At 42.6% G+C, this 17,997-nt stretch overlaps 1 protein-coding gene across 3 annotated transcripts in view; it reads right to left on the bottom strand.

Moving 5' to 3' along the window:
* CTCF (CCCTC-binding factor) overlaps window positions 1-17,997 on the bottom strand; it is a 43,940-nt gene that overhangs the window by 20,707 nt on the left and 5,236 nt on the right. The window contains exon 1 of one of the 3 annotated variants that reach the window (XM_075009148.1): window positions 10,135-10,295. The exons of the other annotated variants lie outside the window; for them this stretch is intronic. The gene's annotated coding sequence lies outside the window, so the exon portion shown is untranslated. Of the gene's footprint in view, window positions 1-10,134; window positions 10,296-17,997 lie in introns of those variants that run through there. 3 annotated transcript variants of the gene reach the window in all.

The raw sequence follows: 17,997 nt of genomic DNA, 5'->3' as shown, positions 1-17,997 counted from the left end.
ATGTTGTGTACTAATAAAGATAAGTATCAATGTTTCTACAGCTGGATTGGCACTGTCCCTGCACAGACTCTTACCACACAGACACAGGAGATCCAACACCACCTGTCCACTCCAGGCAGGAGCATGTTTGCAGTGTGGAGCCTGCACAGTCAACTGGGAAGGCACCAGGTGACTTCTAGGCTATGTCTACACTACCAGATAAATCTGAAGCTGAGGCCAGTTAGCTCGACTGTGCCAAGTGACTGTCTTCACTGTAAATACAATTAGGGAGCACTAATAGAGATATCATAACACAGTTGAAACTGGCTGGGTGTCATGTCAAGTTCAAATTTAAAAGCTTGAATGAAGGCTGGTGTGGGAGCACCAGGTCTTTGAATCAAATTCATTAGCCTCTAGAGGCTGACTGGTGCTGCTGCACTTGGCTCCTAGCTCCCCACCACTGGTCAGTTTCCTGGCTCCCAGGAGTGGTGGGGAGCCAGGAAACCAACTAGAGATGCTGCACCTGGCTCCTGCCAGCCAGGCACAGCAGCACTAGTCAGTTTCCCAGAGCCCCCAGGCTGCAGGGACCAGGGCACCAGGGTGAGCACTGCCGACGGTGGGGGTGCCACAGGACCCGGGGGGAGGGCACAGAATGCGGGCTGAGGGATAAGTTCCCACAATGCACTGCTGCAACAGTCAGTGCTTGACCATTTGATGTGGCAGCACTAACTCGACTTTGTGTTGACGTGAGAATACGCAATCAGATTTATATAACCCAGCATTATAAAACTGAATGTATCTGGTAGTATAGATGGAGCCCTAGATGTCAAGCAAAACAGGAAACAGAATTTGAAAAATTCACAGGACATTAAAAAGGAAGGAGCATATACCAGTGTACATGGTCGCTGGACAACAGAGTTTAACACTTGTATAGGGATCAAAGCAAGCAGCACAGGGACAGGGTTTAAAGCCACTTGTTCAGAAGATGCATCCTTGCTAACTCTTAGAAGTGAGTTATGAGCTTCAATGACCACTGAATGGCAGCAGAATTTACAATATTGTCCCTCACTGCTTGCAGTAATTCCCTTGGGAGGCGGAAAAAAAAACAAAAAAAACAAAAAACCACCCACCACCTAGACCCTTTATGCCATCTTGAATACTCAACCTCCCAGGAGCCAAACTCACCACGTACAGGGTATGTGTATATGTGCTTGCCAAGGGACAGAGAAAGTGATTCATGTATTGAAAACTGTATTTTGCTATAGTGATTAAATGCTATATGTGAACTAAATCATGTTTCTGTGTACTGCTTCTTGTACTTTTGCAAGAGTGATCTTAAGGGGAACCCACTACACACCTGTGGGGACACTCTCAGACAAGGTAGCAACCAACATAGAGCAAGGAGGACTTGTTCTGAGAGGTGTTCCAATCTCAGAGGCTCAAAAAGAAAAATGCAGGGACTAGAGAGACCCTGAAGGAGAATTTTAAAATAGAAAGGCAGGACAGAAAGGAGAGTCAGGAAAGCATTGTAAAAGGCCAGACGTGAATGAACCAAGTGATGAAAGAGCAAAACAGAGATGCTGAAGTCCCTAATCAGGCTCCAGGCAAAACACTAAGGTTGTCTCTGCACTACAGCGATCCTCTGAAAGAAGTTCTTCTGGAAGATCTCTTCAGAAAAAACTTTTCTGAAGATCATGTCCACAAACTAAAAAATGGATTTAAAATATATATCTATCCACTCTTGTGACAGAGACGGTCCACACAGCCCCCGCTCTTTCAAAAGAATGGGTCAGAGGTTAAAAAAAGTTGGCACCATGACAACTGCCCTTTCAAAAAAATGGTGCTCTCTCTCATCTGCGAGAGGAAGAGGGCCGCCAGAAAAAGTGCTGTATTCTTCTGCTTTGGTATCAAAATAACACACTGTGTGTATAGATGCTCTGCGGGATCTTTTGAAAAAGAGACTCTGATTTTTCAAAAATACTTGCTAGTGTAGATGCGGCCATACAGTACTACCAGCAGCAACCATCATGCATATGAGACAAATAGAGCTGTTATGTTTCAGAGAGAATTTGCTTTTATTAAATATCCAATTAACACATGCAAAAGACTTGGTGGAAGGGGAGTACAGGGCATATAGGCTCTCATAGTTATGAGTACATTCAGCTGTCATTTTTGAAACCACCGAAGGGTGGAGTGAACAGAGTACAGAGCTTTACAAAGGAGCCAAGATAGCAGGAAGGAATGCATCAACAGTAGGAACAGCAGGTGCAGAATTATCGTAAAATGTGCCTTTGGCAAATTAACAACATGCTTGCAGGTTAGACCTAAATAAGAAAAATATTCCCAGGGTCATAGCATTCCGTTGTGCACTCCATAATATTTATGAGGCTAAGGGTGAAAAGCTTCCAAGTGTGGGGAGGAGCATAAAGGCAACATTCCTTCTAATTTTCCCATGCATGTGGAGAGTTAATTTTACGTGCACCAATCTGGAAGCAATGTGTGACTCATCACCTCCATATTGCTGCATATATCAAAATCCATGTGGTGGGGATGGTATTTGGAGTGGGTGTGGGGCTCGGGGCTGGAGCCAGGGATGAGGTGTTTGGAGTGCAGGCTATCCCAAGGCTGCCAGCAGGGAGAGAGGACTCCCCGAGCTTTTTCTCCTTGCAGCAGCTCTTGGGCTCCTCCCCCTGCTGCCACAGCTCTGAAGCCGGAGCTAAGGGAGACAAGCCTCTACCTGAAGCAACTCTGCGTGTTTGCATAGCCCCAATAGGCCGCTGCTCAACTTAGAAAGAATTTAGGTATAAGGCTTTATGAATTCCAGGACAAAGGGATACCCTGCATCTCCAAGAGCATTTCAACATCCCCTCCACACTTCTCTTCCAGTCTGGAAAAATGTCCCTGCTTGGAGCTTTCTGTGCAGGCCGATGTTCCTGAAGACGTGCGCGTCATGCATCTCCCTGCACCACATAGTATTGTCAGTGAAACACCCACTGTGATCCACAAATGCCTCCAACAACGGAGATGTACCCCTTTCTCTGACAACGTGCTGTTGCAAGATGGTCTGGGGCCAAAATTGGAATGTGTGCACCATCTATCACCCCATTGCAGTAAGGAAAGCCATTTACAGCAAAGCCATCCAATATTTCATGCAGACACCCAAGAAACAAAGTCCTTTGTAGCAGGATGTGGTTAATGGCCACGCAGTTGTTTTACTGCAGCCCCAGCAGTAGACTTTGCAACTTTAAACTGATATGACCAACCAGCAATGTCTGGAGTTGTTGGCTCCAGTGATTACCATGTGCTCCTCCAAAAGAGAAGCTCTCATTCTGGTGTTCTTGTGCCCCAGTGCAAGGGTGAACTCCACACACACACACACACACACACACACACACACACACACACACACACACACACACACACACACACACACACACACACGTTCTGCAGCTGCACTGTCATCCCAGACCTGTATAATAATGCAATCCCGCCACTCAGCACTTGTCTACCAAGCCCAAAAAGCAATGGTTCAGATGGTGTGCAGCTGTTTCATAAACACCAGAAGCAATTCTGGTGCTGTTTCCTTCCATGGCACACCATAAGATTGGGTAACAACAAAAGGGACATACATCTGTAACACTAAGACACAAGCCAGGATAGGAAGGAGAATTTCCATTACTCCACAGCTATCCTCATATCTAGAGCAGGAAAAGGGCCATTCGTTTCTTAAAATATGTTAGCTCCCATAAGTACTGTTAGTTGGTCTTAGTCACACCTAGGGGCTGTCCCCTTGCTACTCGCCATTTACAGTAGGTCCAACCATCACGTGTTTAATTGTTTAAAAGCCATGTTAACTAGTATAAACAACATTTTTTTTAAAGAACATCTTTTCATGCTAAAATCTAGACAAGGTGTATAGAGTTTCTTGTTCCATTACCTGAGATACCTGGCATTAGCCATTGTTAGAGGCAGTATGCTTTTTTCAAAAACAAGTATGTAAACCTGGAAATTCCAAGTTAATATGAAATCAATAACCAAAAAATGATAACCTAATAACCAAAAGTTAGATTAACTTAAACACTACCATCTTTTTACTTTCCTTCACATTTACTATTGCTACATTAAGCTCCCCCAAGAGACCTAGCACTGTAACATAGGGACAACTAACCAAACGCCTTAACATCAGTCTCAGAAGGGTAGCCACATTAGTCTGAAGCTTCACAAAACAAAACAAACAAAAAAAAACCCAAGCAGTCCTGTAGCACCTTAAAGACTAACCATTTTATTTATTATCGCCAACATACACATCTTCATTGCCAATCATTTGTGTGTGTCAACATATGCATATGGTAGTCCGTATCCGCAAAAGAACAATGAGAAATCCTGAAGCACTTTATGGATTAATCTTGTAGTCATAAAGTGCCATAGGACTTCTTGTATCTGCATACTCACCCACCTACTCCACACAAACAACTTCTTCTCCAGTTCACTCTCCTCTGCCGAGCTAAACATGTCACTTTGTACCCTGCATTCTGTCTCAAAGACCTTCCCTGAAAAAGCTCACTTACTTCTATTTAACTACAAGCAGTTTACACCCACCCTCTACACCTACCATTTCATTAGAAGTCGCAACGCACAAACCAGTTCCTTCCAGTCTTTGAACTGTATTACCTTCCTGTGTAGGTTCTATGTCCCTCCACCTAAATGCACCCAGGTATTCACCTTAACCTCTAAATACAGTCTTTGTAGAATGGGTAAACTGGGCCCAAAGTGTTTAAATCTGAGATTATAGTCCTACCCATACCACACAGAGCACAATCAAAATGTAGTGTATTCCTGTATAGTAATTTAAAACATGGGGCAAACAGCCAGGATGCTTCCAGACAGATGTCTACAGCACTAGGAAGGTTCATGGAATAAGAGTAAGGGACATAGCTAAGGTATTTCCATGTTACATTTTCTAACTTCATAATGGCCGTGTCTACACAAGCCCCAAACTTCGAAATGGCCATTTCGAAGTTTACTAATGAAGCGCTGAAATGCATATTCAGCGCTTCATTAGCATGCGGGTGGCCACGGCACTTCGAAATTGATGCGCCTCGTGTCTCATCCCCACAGGGCTCCTTTTCGAAAGGACCCCGCCTACTTCGAAGTTCCCTTATTCCCATGAGCTGATGGGAATAAGGGGACTTCGAAGTAGGCGGCGGTCCTTTCGAAAAGGAGCCCCGTGGGGACGAGACACATGGCGGCGAGGAGCGTCAATTTCGAAGTGCCGCAGCTGCCTGCATGCTAATCAAGCGCTGGATATGCATTTCAGCGCTTCATTAGTAAACTTCGAAATGGCCATTTGTATGGCCATTTCAAAGTTTGGGGCTCGTGTAGATGTAGCCACTGTGTTACATCATTAGTTGCACATTTTAACAGAGGCTTCCTGGCTCTCACTGATCTGTGAGGTATTTATTTACTGCCTTTATTTCACCCTAATGTTTGCATCTGGATATTAAGAATACATTGGAACTATGCCAGAGCTTCAAAGGATGGGAATCCTGCAGTTCTCCTACACAAATGGGAATCGTTCTACAGCCATTCAAAATCAATGGCAATACTCCTACTGACTTCAGCGTTTTATGATCAAGCGCTATGTGAGCAAACCTTCAGAACAGTTCTCAACCATAGGTTTAGGGCCCTATGACAGGTAACATACAAGTGGGTTTCAAGGTGGTTACCAAAATAAACCAGAGAGCAGAGCCTGTGTTAGATTCACCAGGGCCCAGGGCAGAAATCTGAATCCTGAGCCCTGCTGCTGTGGCTGAAATCAGAGCCTGAACTTAGTTTTCCAGAGTCCGAAGTGGCTCTGGGCAATTTCTTTGCTTGCTACCCCTTAACACCGGCCCTGGCTTTTAATCTACTGAAAAGCAGTTGTGGTGGCACAGGGGATGTGGAATTTTTACAGCATGTTGGGACAGCCTCAGAAAGGAAAAGGCTAAGAACTCCTGCTCCTGAATATCTGGCAATTTTGAAGCCCTTATGAAAAATCGTGACTAGTTTCACGACTCTTGTTCACTGTTAGCAAGGAAGGCTCCACTGTGACCGAATAAAGGCAGGATTCTAGTATACCTCAAAATTTCTATTTCTATATAGCTAAGTAGGCCCAGAGAACAGAAAGATGCAGGAGAAAGAAATGCCAATAGCAATTAGTACAGTTGCTGAAATACCACAATTAGAACAGTCAGAACAAAAAAGCAGTCCAGTAGCACTTTAAAGACTAACAAAATAATTCATTAGGTGGTGAGCTTTCATGCGACAGGGGTCTACAAAACCTCGCCACCTAATACATTTTTTTTTAGTCTTTAAAGTGCTACTGGACTGCTTTTTTGTTTTGATAGTATATAGACTAACATGGCTCCCTCTCTGCTGCAATTAGAACAGGTCTTTAATACAGACTTAAAGCACTTTGTGACAAATGTTTCAACAACACAAGCTTGAAGAAGCTATAAAATATTCCATTTTTCCATTAGATTTTCACATTTGACAGGGTGCATCATGTAAAATTAACCATATGTGAAATATCTACTCTGTTTTGGTGAGCAACATCATGAAAAATTTGTTACCATCAACACAAGCTCAAACTAAAAAATTAAGCATGTTTCCCCTAATTGCACCCAGACCTTTTTTCCTAGCTGAACTAGACAGAAGTTTCCCTTCTCTGAAACAATGCAGTACCTAGTTAATAACTAATATTAAAAATAAAAACAAAACAAAAAACCCAAAGGGAACACTTTCTTCCTCAGACTACTTTGTGAGAAGTTAAGACCTTGTGATTGCAGGCATTCAGACTCCCACAGGTAGATTGTGAGGGAAATAGGAGTGAAATAAGACAAACATCAATATCTGCACTAGGCTTTCCTGCCCTAGACAAAAGGGGAAATTCCTGCTCAAAAAGGAACTTTTTAACAGTAAAATATATGGCCTTCAAACAGCAGCCTCCAAGGAACAACTTCAGAAACTTGGGTGCAGTAAGTCATCAGAACTGGACTTCGACAGAGCCAAAGTTAGGCTCTTTGCACTAGTTAGTGGTCCATGTGCCAGAATACATTAGGCTTGAAAGAATCACGTGCTGTAAATCCTGTGACATATTCTAATTATACTATGTAATAGGAACAGGCCTTCTCTGGGTTGGATCCCTTTCCTCTTCTAAATAGTTCCTGACTGTCAGGTTTCTTTTGCTCTCCTTTCTCTGCATACTTGTAATCCTGACTCTTCTGTACTTCACTCTTTTCAGAGTCTGGTTGCTTTTCACATAGTACTGGAAGTCAAAACAAATACTCCAGAATGGAAGAGATTAATAGGTCTGGTAAAATAATTTAAACAGGTGGGGAAGAAGCGCTCTCAGAATCTCTCATGTGGTGAACAGCATGAAAATAGTCCAAAAGGTCCTATGCTGCTCAAGGGGGAAAAAAACAAACAAAACCAAACCCTTGAACAACTCTGCAACCTTCTAGTCAGTAGAATATTAACTATTCCCCATTCTTTTTGCTAGACAAAAATAACATGGTGACTACTGAAAAATACAACTCATTGCTCCTTAGCACTTAACATAGTATAAAATTAGACATCAAATATGGACTGCCCAGCAACAACAAATTCAGGAGAATTTTAACTATGCATCAGGTTATATACTACTTAGTGCTACAGAATCCCAGATCCATCAAAAAGAAGGAACTTTCCGTTCAGCATCGCATTAGTGCAAACTAGAAAACACTGCCCTGCTACAGGCTCTAAAAATAATACTGTATGAGTAAGATCAGGTTCACAAACTACTAAATGTATATTAACAGAGCAACAAAATTAGAGGTTGCAGAACTTATAACCTTGCTATTATTGGGATAAAGCAGCCTCAACTTCAGAGTTGTAAGCCTCAGAGACCAATTTTTAAGTTACCCTCCACTTTAAGTGGACTTCAGGTACTCGGATTAACGTAAACTAACAAAAAAATGTTTCAACTGAAAAATTAAAAGTCTGGCCACAATTATAAATAAGAACAGGAGTATTAGTCCTCTTGCGCATGCGTGCGTGTGTGCGCATCCTCCCCACCCCCAATGGAGGCATGTACCTAGCAGTAACTTCACGTGATTCGGCCTAAAATAGGCTTAGAATAGAGTATACATTCTTGTTTCATTGTAAGTAGCTGGACACTCTGCATGGGAGTTTCACAAGTATGTCCTTTGAACTGTCTAATAAATGGCCTCTCTCTCTCATATGTAAGTCTTTCAACCTGCACCCTGACGGAACATTTTCCTAGACAGTCCCATCTTTCAGCATAGATCTCTCTTCAAAAGCATCATCTATACAAAACGTGGTAAGCAGATAAATCCTGAGTAGAAATGGTGTGATGTTTAGGGGAGGAGGTGTTACATTTTATTATTTTTTTTAAAGAAAGCTGAATTTAGCATGTTTTCTGCCCCTACTCACATAAGGAATTTGGTCAATTTCATGGTCATAGGATTTTAAAAAGAGGTACACAATGATTTCGGATATTTAAACCTGAAATTTGATGGTCATGCAACTGTAGGCGTCCCGATGCAAAAAGGAGTTGTATGGGGGGGGGGGGGGGCGGGGGTGACAAGATTTTTTGTATAGAGGTTGAAGTATTGCTACTCTTACTTCTACACAGCTACTGGCAGCACCACTGCTGGGCAGCTGGAGAGCAGTGGCTGCTGGCCAGGAATCCAGCTCTCAAAGCAGAGCTACTGCCAACAGCAGCACTGAAGTAAGGGTGGCATGGCATGGTGCTGTACTGCCACCCTTACCTCTGTGCTACTGCTTGAAGAGCTGGACTCTGAGCAGCCACCCACTTTACAGACATCCAGCTCTGAAAGCAGCAGCGCAGGAGAAAGGGAAACAGGTTTATGGTATTACTATCCTTACCACAGTAAGGTCCCCACATTCACGAACTTCAGGTTCGTTAATTCAATTATTCGTGAGCTTGGGGCTCCAGGGTGGGGAGCACCGGTGGCTGCAACCTCACAGGGCTCCAGGCAGGGAGCACTGGCAGCTGCTGCTTCCCCATATTCGTGAAATTCAACATTCCTGAGGGTTCACAACACCGAACCCGCGCGAATGTTGAGACCCTACTGGACTGTATTGTTTCTGTTTGGGTGCTGCCTTCAGAGCTGGGCACAAAGCCAGTATTATAATAATGCTCTCCAGTTGCCCAGCATTGAAGACAGAGCCAAAGTAAGGGGTGCAGATCCATGACCCTCCTAAAATAACCTTGTGAGCCCTTTGCAACTCCTTTTTCGGTCAGGACCTCCCAGCTTCAAAAAGACTGGTCTCCTCTGAGAAATCTGAATAGTGTATGGTAAAAAACACACAAGGGCAGATTTCACCGTCTGTGACAGTTTGCATAGCTGTGAATTTGGGAGGGCCCCAGTCATAAGTGTCTGGTACTGCAGCAGCAGCTGCAATGTTTCTAGCACAGGCATATGTGCAGATGTTTTATATGTGTAGTAACCCTAACTGCATCAGGACCAAGTTGTATGAATGCATGTGAGCACAAACAAAAAAGAAAAGTTTGTTTTAGAAAGGGGTAATGGTTTAGGGCAAAGCTAACTGAACAAACTCTCAGCACCTTTTAATCTCTGGCTAATTCTCATTTGAGAGAGTTTCTCCCTGGCATGTGTTGGGCTCACAGTCCCTTTTTATCATGACCGTTTTGCATCTGTTCACTATTCTTACTCGCTGTCATATCCACTTAATCTCATAACTACGATTTCTGTTCAGAGGATCCACTGTGTGTCCAAAAAAACTGTCAAAAGAAGTGTTACTGGACTAAATTAATGCCACTACCTGAACAGGCTTCAAAATAAAAATTCTACGTATGTTAGGTTGCAGTTGATTCAATCATTCCCCCACATCTACATAAAATTAATTGTCTAGTAAATTATAACATATGGGATGAAAAGGTCTGTACGCATGTACTATATCTAAATTGATTCGGTAATCATCAAACGATTAATAGTTTTAGAACCTGATCCTGCAAGATATCCAACATCAAAGCCCATAGTAGTAAACAGAATTTAGTAAGACAGTAACACCACAAAGATTAAAAAAACTTAACATTATTTCTATTTTTTTTTTAAATTGGACACGCACCTCATTGGAAGAAAGTTCCCATCAGTACCACACAGTGGTTTTTGCTCCATGTTTTAGGACTTTTTTCAAGATCTAAATTTTAAAGACATATATTTAATAGCTTGGACACACAAATCTGCTAAAGTTTTCTTCTTGACAATTTAGGAAATAGAAAAGTAATCTTCAGTTCTGATGATCATTTAAATCCTGTTGCTAATACACATGAACTGCTGACAATGGGCCACATCCTCCCTGACTGAACAGACCTTGTCAACTCTGGCTCTCCCCTTGACTGAGACTCCCTCTTTAAACCCTCCTCTGAAACCCCTCTCCCTCCCCTGCTCATGCATCTGATGAAGTGGGTCTCTGTCCACGAAACCTTATGCTCCAAAATATCTGATAGTTTATAAGGTGTCACAGGACTTCCTGTTTTTTAAAAGAATTAGTAACACACAGTGGCAACTGTGGTTTCTTTGACTGTATGGATCCATCTTATATAAAAGGGCAGAACTTCTAAATAACACTGTACAGGAAGCATTCTCCCGTCCTTGCCTCACATGTCCCCAGCCCAGAGTACATATGGAAGCAGAGTCCCAGCTAACACTCAGTTACTTCCACCAAATCAAGATTCTGTTAAATAATTTTGAAGGCCTGTTCCACATTAGGAATTTTTGCATCAGTACAGCTACACCAGGTCTTGCTTCTACAACCTCAGTCCATGGAATGAACTTCCTTCAACGTAGGAGCAGCATGCATCCAATTTCACAATAACTGGAAGCAAGAAAATACACTGCTTAAAAACTGACTCTTCCCAAATCATGCATGATGATCTAGAATGAAACTGATGCTGGATAGGAAATGCAACTGCACAATTCTACTGGAAGTACATAAAATTACCTAACAAGAACAAATGAGATTTTTACTTTTCTATTCACAACAGCACAACTGTGATACTATAAAAATGAACACAATAGTGAGAACTCCTGGGCTCAACATTCATTTGCAAGGAAGTGGTACCAGACCTGGCAATACTTGTGTAAATTTTCTCACACCACCACTTGCTGCCACTTCAGAATGTACTACAAATGAAGGTAAGCACTGCCAGCCAGTCATTTAATTCAAGCAACCAGTGCTCTCGCACAGAACGCACATCCTGATATGACCAGTCGAGAGGAACACAATCACCGTTCAGCCAGAAAATAAACTCCTCAAATGCAGGAATGAACAGGCAGGGGAGAAACAGATTTGCAACACGAGGAGGGGGAGGGGCAGGGAGAGGCCAACAAAAATAATGTGCATACTTAGTGCTTAGCACACCCTTCCATGTACGTCTTTACAGTTCTCCAGTAACCGAGAACCGTACTTAAGAACATTGGAAAAACCTGAGATCAGTCCATAGTTTTTCATTATTAATGTGATTGAAGGAAGGGAACTCGAAGACACCCTGCAAACGAGCAAGCTTTGGTGTAATGTTCGATAGGAAGGCCTTAGCGCAGTGGCGAGCAACCTGCAGACTACAGGCCCAAAGCAGCCCATCTGGGTTCTACGTATGGCCCGCAATACATTTTGCTTACCATTGCCCCCACACAGGGTTGCCAGATTTTGCTGATTTCCACCCACATAATTTTTTCCTAGCAGTATTACTGAAGTGACTTGCACATAAAGCCAAGGCACGTAAGTGCACACCAGGCTGACTGAACACAACATGGACTGCGAGAGCTGTGCACTCCCTCTGCATCTAATCAAAGCACTGGCAATGGTTCAATTTGCACACCCCACAAATTCTAGGTACCCAAGCGCAGTTAGCAAAACTACCCTATCCTAGGAGAGCACCTGGCAGCCCACTCTGATGAAGGAGGCCCACTCAAGTTAGTCCCTTCACAAGCCCAATTTGCCCATCACTGCCCATGGGGCTCTCAGGGGCACACCAAGAAGCAGCCTATGTTTGAGGAAATCGGAAGCTCCCAGACAAGGGTCAATGGCAACAGAGAAATCATACATAGACAGCACAGTGTTGATGAAGGCAGAATAAAGAACCTTCATCTCTAAAGGGGTGCAGTAATGGCTGGACAGATCCCAGTGACTCCCCTCCCCTAAATAAATACATAGCAGAGAAAGCACAAGCATCCATGCCCTCCTGCTTCACCAGGCTGAGAAGAAACATTTCCCCCAAGCAATTCCCTCCCTGCAACCACACACATGTTGTTGACCAGTCACAACAAACATTTCCCAAAAAGTTACAGATAGCAGAGGAAGGAGGAAGTTCCCAGATAAGTCAGACACATAAGCATTTGATTACTAGCAAGTGATGGGAGGCTGCTCTGCTCTGGCAGCTCCTTCATCTATCACCGGAAAGAAAAAGAGCTGTGTGTCCAGTTGCCCCATTGAACTAGGGATTTCTGTCACACAATTTCTGAAAAGGTGAGCTAGCTAGCCACTACGGTGGTTCTCTCTACCCTGTTGTTACAGATCAAAGGACAGAGCAGGGACAAGTCGACAGTAGCCATGCTTTAGCAGTGAAGAGTAGACAGGGTTGAGTGTTTGATTCTGCCCCTTCTTCATTGGCTGTACTGGGCTCCTTTATGTTGTTCAGTAAAAAGTATCTAAAAAGTAATAGGCTCACTGACTAAATGCCAAGGATGTAAAATACACAATAAGATGCTAGTTTTCTATTCTAAAGCCTTTCCTGTGTGCTTTAGAATAAGTAACAATAATACAGAACTCTTACACAGCAATTTTTGCTCCAACATTGTCAAAGTGCTTAATATGCAAGAGACACACAGTTACCCCCAGTCTACAGCTGGGGAAAGTACAACTGAGAGATCAAGTGACTCATCCTCCTGCTTCACCAGCTGAAGACAGGTCACTACGAGGGAAAGGGCAGAGGCAGCTCTTCGGAGTCAGAGTCTACTGCCCAACCCACAGAGCCAAAATTAAGGACCCATGTAAATCACAGTTCCACAAGTTTAATGGAAATTGAGCGATTAGCCTAATTCCCTATACCCCCCCCTCCCCAACAGGGAAAAACTGCAGCTGTTTGGGGAAGGGCAGAGAATTGCCAGCCATATACAGCCCATGAATTTCAAACACTCACCGGTGATGTTGCCATGATTTAAAAAACCACCAACCAAAACAAAGCACACACAGGGTCTTAACCATGTTTCCCAACTAGCAATTGTGGTTCTTTCAAGAATTTAAAGACACTAAATTGAACAATGGATGAATCTAATTCTTCTGTAGACACATTTTTTTCTACAATTTTCAAATACTGCAGTGGCACATGTCCTGATTAAACAAAAAACAGATATTGAAGGTAGATTCAAATATTCTGACAGACTACTTCCCCTTTTTTCAAACGGAAGCCACCTTTCTCCAGAGTGTTATAGGTTGGTCTGTTTAGGAAAGTCTTTTGGGGGAAAAAAAAAAAAAAAAAAGAGTTACTCCTTAGACGGTGAGAGCCGGGAGTTCATTTATGTTACCTCTTTGCCAGTAGAATGAAGATAGCATTGCTAAGTGGGAGATTCTTTTCAGAAACGAGTCTGCCTAATATACTTCTCCAGATCTTCCTAGTGACTATATCTTCACTGCTGACTTAATTCAAACTCCTCTATGCTGGAGTTTAGTCTAAATTGAATGAGGCTAGGTCTACAGGCACTACAGAAGCACAGCTACACTGCCATAATAGACACACACTACAGCAACAGAAGTAGTAGACCCACCTCTCAGAGAGGAAGTAGCTAGAAGAATGCTTCCATTGGCCTACCTTTGTCTAGCCTCTGCATTAGGTTGACTTAACTATGTCACATTAAATTTTTTTTCAGCCCTAAACAATGTACCTAAGTCAACTTCAATTTTTTCAGCCCTACACAACGTGCCTAAGTCAACTTCAATTTTAAGTACCATATATGGAGCTGACCTGAGAGCAGTCACCTGGCAAAACAATGTTTCAGCAGTAGAGAGTGGATTCGGTCAGCAGCAGAGCTGTACTCTGCATCCCTTGGTGGGCCAGTCAACTACAGTAAAAGCCACCACCACAGATGGGGTAAGGGTTTGTGCAGACATACGACTTGAGTTAGAAGCAACACCAAGGCTACGTCTACACTTGCCCCCTTATTCAAAGGGGGCATAGTAATCAGGGTGATGGGAGAATACTAATAAAGTGCTGTGCTGAATATGCAGCACTTCGTCAGGCTAATTCTCCCCCTGCGCTACTTCAAAGTATCTTTACTCTTCAAACTTTTGGAGAGAAAAGGCACTTCAAAGTGCCCACTTGGAAGTTTCTGTGGGGGGAGAATTAGCCTAATGAAGTACTCCACATTCAGCACAGCACTTCATTAGTGATCTCCTATCACCCTGATTACCATGCCCCTTCAAAGCACAGGGCAAATGTAGACACAGCCCAAGTTACAATGCAAGTTAACTTTGCACTGAACACAAGACACACTTCTGTCTGATCCATTCCCTTTGAACATGTTCGTCCAATTCCTTGGTTGTCCATTTCTTTACTTTTCCTATGCAACATTCCACAGAAGAGAATTATTGCAAAATGCCCTGTAAAACAAAATTTTTTCTTGTCTCTCTCTCCCCACCCCCAACTCCAACTTACAGTTTCTTTCCTTCTCAAAAAAGAAAATCTCTGGGTCGTGGAAACAGTGAAGGACGAATGGCCTTACCCACCAACCCTTTCCACTCTGTCTCCTGACAAAACTGATTCCCCTCCCAAAACCACATTTTTTTTTTTTAAGAAGATGCCTTGTCAAAAGGATTCAAACAGATTGGCAGCCAAGGTGGAGAAAAATCAATGATTTAACAAAAACATTTTTAAAATTCAGTTAGATTTTAGTTTAGCTTTTCAAAATAAAAATGTATTTAAAATTAAATTGGAAGTTACTAATACCCATACTAAATCCTAAATCTATTCTAAGCTATTAAAATCATTTTAATTAAACAGAAAAAAATAGTATTAAACAGTACATGGTTGCTGCCAAGTTTTAAAGCAAGTCAAACTGCCAAACTGGTAGAAGTCACCGACAAGGCACCCAGAACCAGAGCTTGCAGAAGTGCTAATCCAGCTTTTGACAGCAGTGGTCTCTTCTGCAAAGGCAAAGAGAATACTTCTTCATTTCAGTTTGTTCAACTCAATCAGCTCAATAACAAGTTCGTTCAACATTAAGAAAGCAACTTGGAGTTGAAAAAGCAGACAAGCTTGTTTTGCTCTTCTAATCTATGAATAAAGATGAGGTATGAATAAATAAGATCTACTAGTTCTAAAGTCTTGAAGAACCTGGTGACCAGAAACCATTAGTTCGCATAATTAGCTACAGAAAGTTCCTGTATAATAAATCAGTTAAAAACCTGGACCCAAAAGTACTTAGATGTTACCTAACTGATTTAGGAGCCTAAATCAATGCCTTAATCCTCTTTAAAAGCAAGATGTAGGCTTCTAAATTGATGAGGAGTTGCAAAGCTGAGTGCAGCAATACCTTCCAAATTCTGGACATTAGTTTTATAAACACAACACACTCTGACAAACTCCCGCCCCTTGAAGAATCTAGCACGTTTAAGGTAGTTTTACATCATACAAAATTAAAATGATATTTTTGTGTATTTTTAATTTGCCAGTGAATAGTCACTGCAGTCATTAATGAAGATTTTCCATGTCCACACTAGTCCCCTTCTGCCAGTGGCACATGTCCTCACCAGGAGTACTTCTACCCAACGGAGAGGGAGATTGTGGGGCACTGACAGCTGGAACCCAGGGATGCTCAGCCTAAGCTGACAGCTTCACGAGAGGCACACGGTTGGAGCCTCCTCTTTTAGTCCAGAGCCCTGCTGCTGCCTCCCTGTGAGGGATGGGGGCAGAAGCAGAGCCTGAGCCCACCAGCCTCCCTGTTATGGATATGGGGGATGGAGAGGAACAATGACACAAGCTGGCAAAGGATTGGGGTGGGAGGAAACGAAGACTGAACTCAAGTGGCAGCCTCTCCCCGAATGGCTGACAGCTAACAGGCACTGTCAGTAATAGAGCATTGCCCTACCTCCATCAATCTAATGACTCCACCTCCATAAGAGCTGTAGCACTAAGGCTGATATAGTTGACAATTTACATCGGCAGAAACACCTCTATGGTGTTGTTACTTACAGAGAGTTAGCTTACATCAACCTAATTCTGTAGGGTAGATGAGGAATAAGTTAAGCTATATAATTGCTTAAATAAATATGTATAGCTATAATGTACCAGCCTGGTAAATAAAAAGAAGCAGCAGATTTATTATGAAGACTATGTTTAGATGCAACGGATATGTTTGATTGGTCACTGACTAACAAAACAAAAACAAAACAAAAGCAAAAATCCTTTGTTGGAAAATAACTGAACAGTACAAATAAAGAAAAATTAAAATCAAAGTTTTAGAACAGTGTTTCCTGTTTGCTTATTTAAATTGGTGGTTTAAATTGCTTAGATTTAAATCAAGCCCCTCTGCTGTGTGTGCGAGTTCTTTCCAAACGACTAAGTAGAGTTCCCCTCTTCCCTTTCCATAATATGTACACAAAGAAAAAGAAAACCAGGAGAAACTGCATGCCATACTTCAGGAGCTGAACATTTTTCACTCATTTCCCATTGAGCAAGGTACTGAACTGTTCTTCAGAACAAAGAGTTCTCAGCCGCTCATGGTATATTATCACAGTACCCTGTATGTACCCTGTCCCCACATCTTCCACAAATGTGCTATGTTAAGAACTGTTTTTCAATAACTCAGTGTTACACTGCACATATATCCTCCTGGTACAGGACTCTCATTCCATGTATTTAAGAAGTCCTATTCCCGCCCCCCCCCCCCCAAGTTATATATGTTTTAAGCATACATTGAAAAAGTCATTAAGCTTCATCCTCTGCCAGTCCTTAACTTAGGCCTCTCCAGCAGTCTACTGATCATTCCAATTGTGGCAAACCTACATGGCCTTTCTAAGCACATGGGCTACTACTTATAAGGCTCTAGGGCCGAGGTTCTCAAACTTCTCTGTACTGTGACCCTCTTCTGAGAATAAAAGTGATTTTTTAGCCTTAAGAGGGAGTACCAAGGCCTGAGCCTGCCTCAGGCCCACTGACCTAGTTGGGGATGGGAGGGGGTGGTCAACGACAAAGCTTCAGCCCCACTGCTCCAGGCAGTGGTGGCAGGTGCCAAACCTGAAGCCCCAGCTAGGAGGCTTGTAACCTAAACCTGACATCCAAGACTGAAGACGTCTGGCTTTGTCCCAGGCAGTCGGACTTGAGATCTGGCTCTGGATCCCAACAAATCTAAGACAGCCCTGGGCAACTGCATTAAAATGGGATTGTGACACGCACTTTTGGGTCGTGCCCTACACTTTGAGAACTACTGCTCTAAGGCAAAGAAATACTCAGTTTCACTGACTTACTGAAGTCAGGTCTCAAGAGATAAGTTGCTTCCAAGCAGATAGACCTGCTAAGAGCTCTTCTACCGACTGAGTTCTGTGACAGATATTTGTTAAAAGCAGCAGTTAGGAGGTTCCAGAGCACAGGTGAGTTCAGATTATGGTAGAATCCGCATAATCTCTGACAATTATGTCAAATATTGTTTTTGACATGAAGTTAAAACAGTCACAAAACTAAAAAAGCAATCTTTCTAGAAAATAACCATTTTCTCAGACAGTAAACTAAAAGTTATAATTAAAAGTCACAGTATCACATCACAAAGAGGAAACTTTGTATCTAGTACATTTAGCCTATATTCTCAAGTACACATGGGAATCTCCAGACACGCCAACAAACAGTTCTGTAGCACCTTAAAGACTAAAAAGTTTATTAGGTAACAAGATTTTGTGGGTAAGACCACTTGTGAAGCTATAGACTAACAGCTACCCTCT

This window comes from Carettochelys insculpta, chromosome 14, assembly GCF_033958435.1.
Source record: "Carettochelys insculpta isolate YL-2023 chromosome 14, ASM3395843v1, whole genome shotgun sequence".
NCBI classification, from domain to species: domain Eukaryota; kingdom Metazoa; phylum Chordata; order Testudines; family Carettochelyidae; genus Carettochelys; species Carettochelys insculpta.
This window is presented reverse-complemented; position numbering and strand designations above follow the sequence as displayed.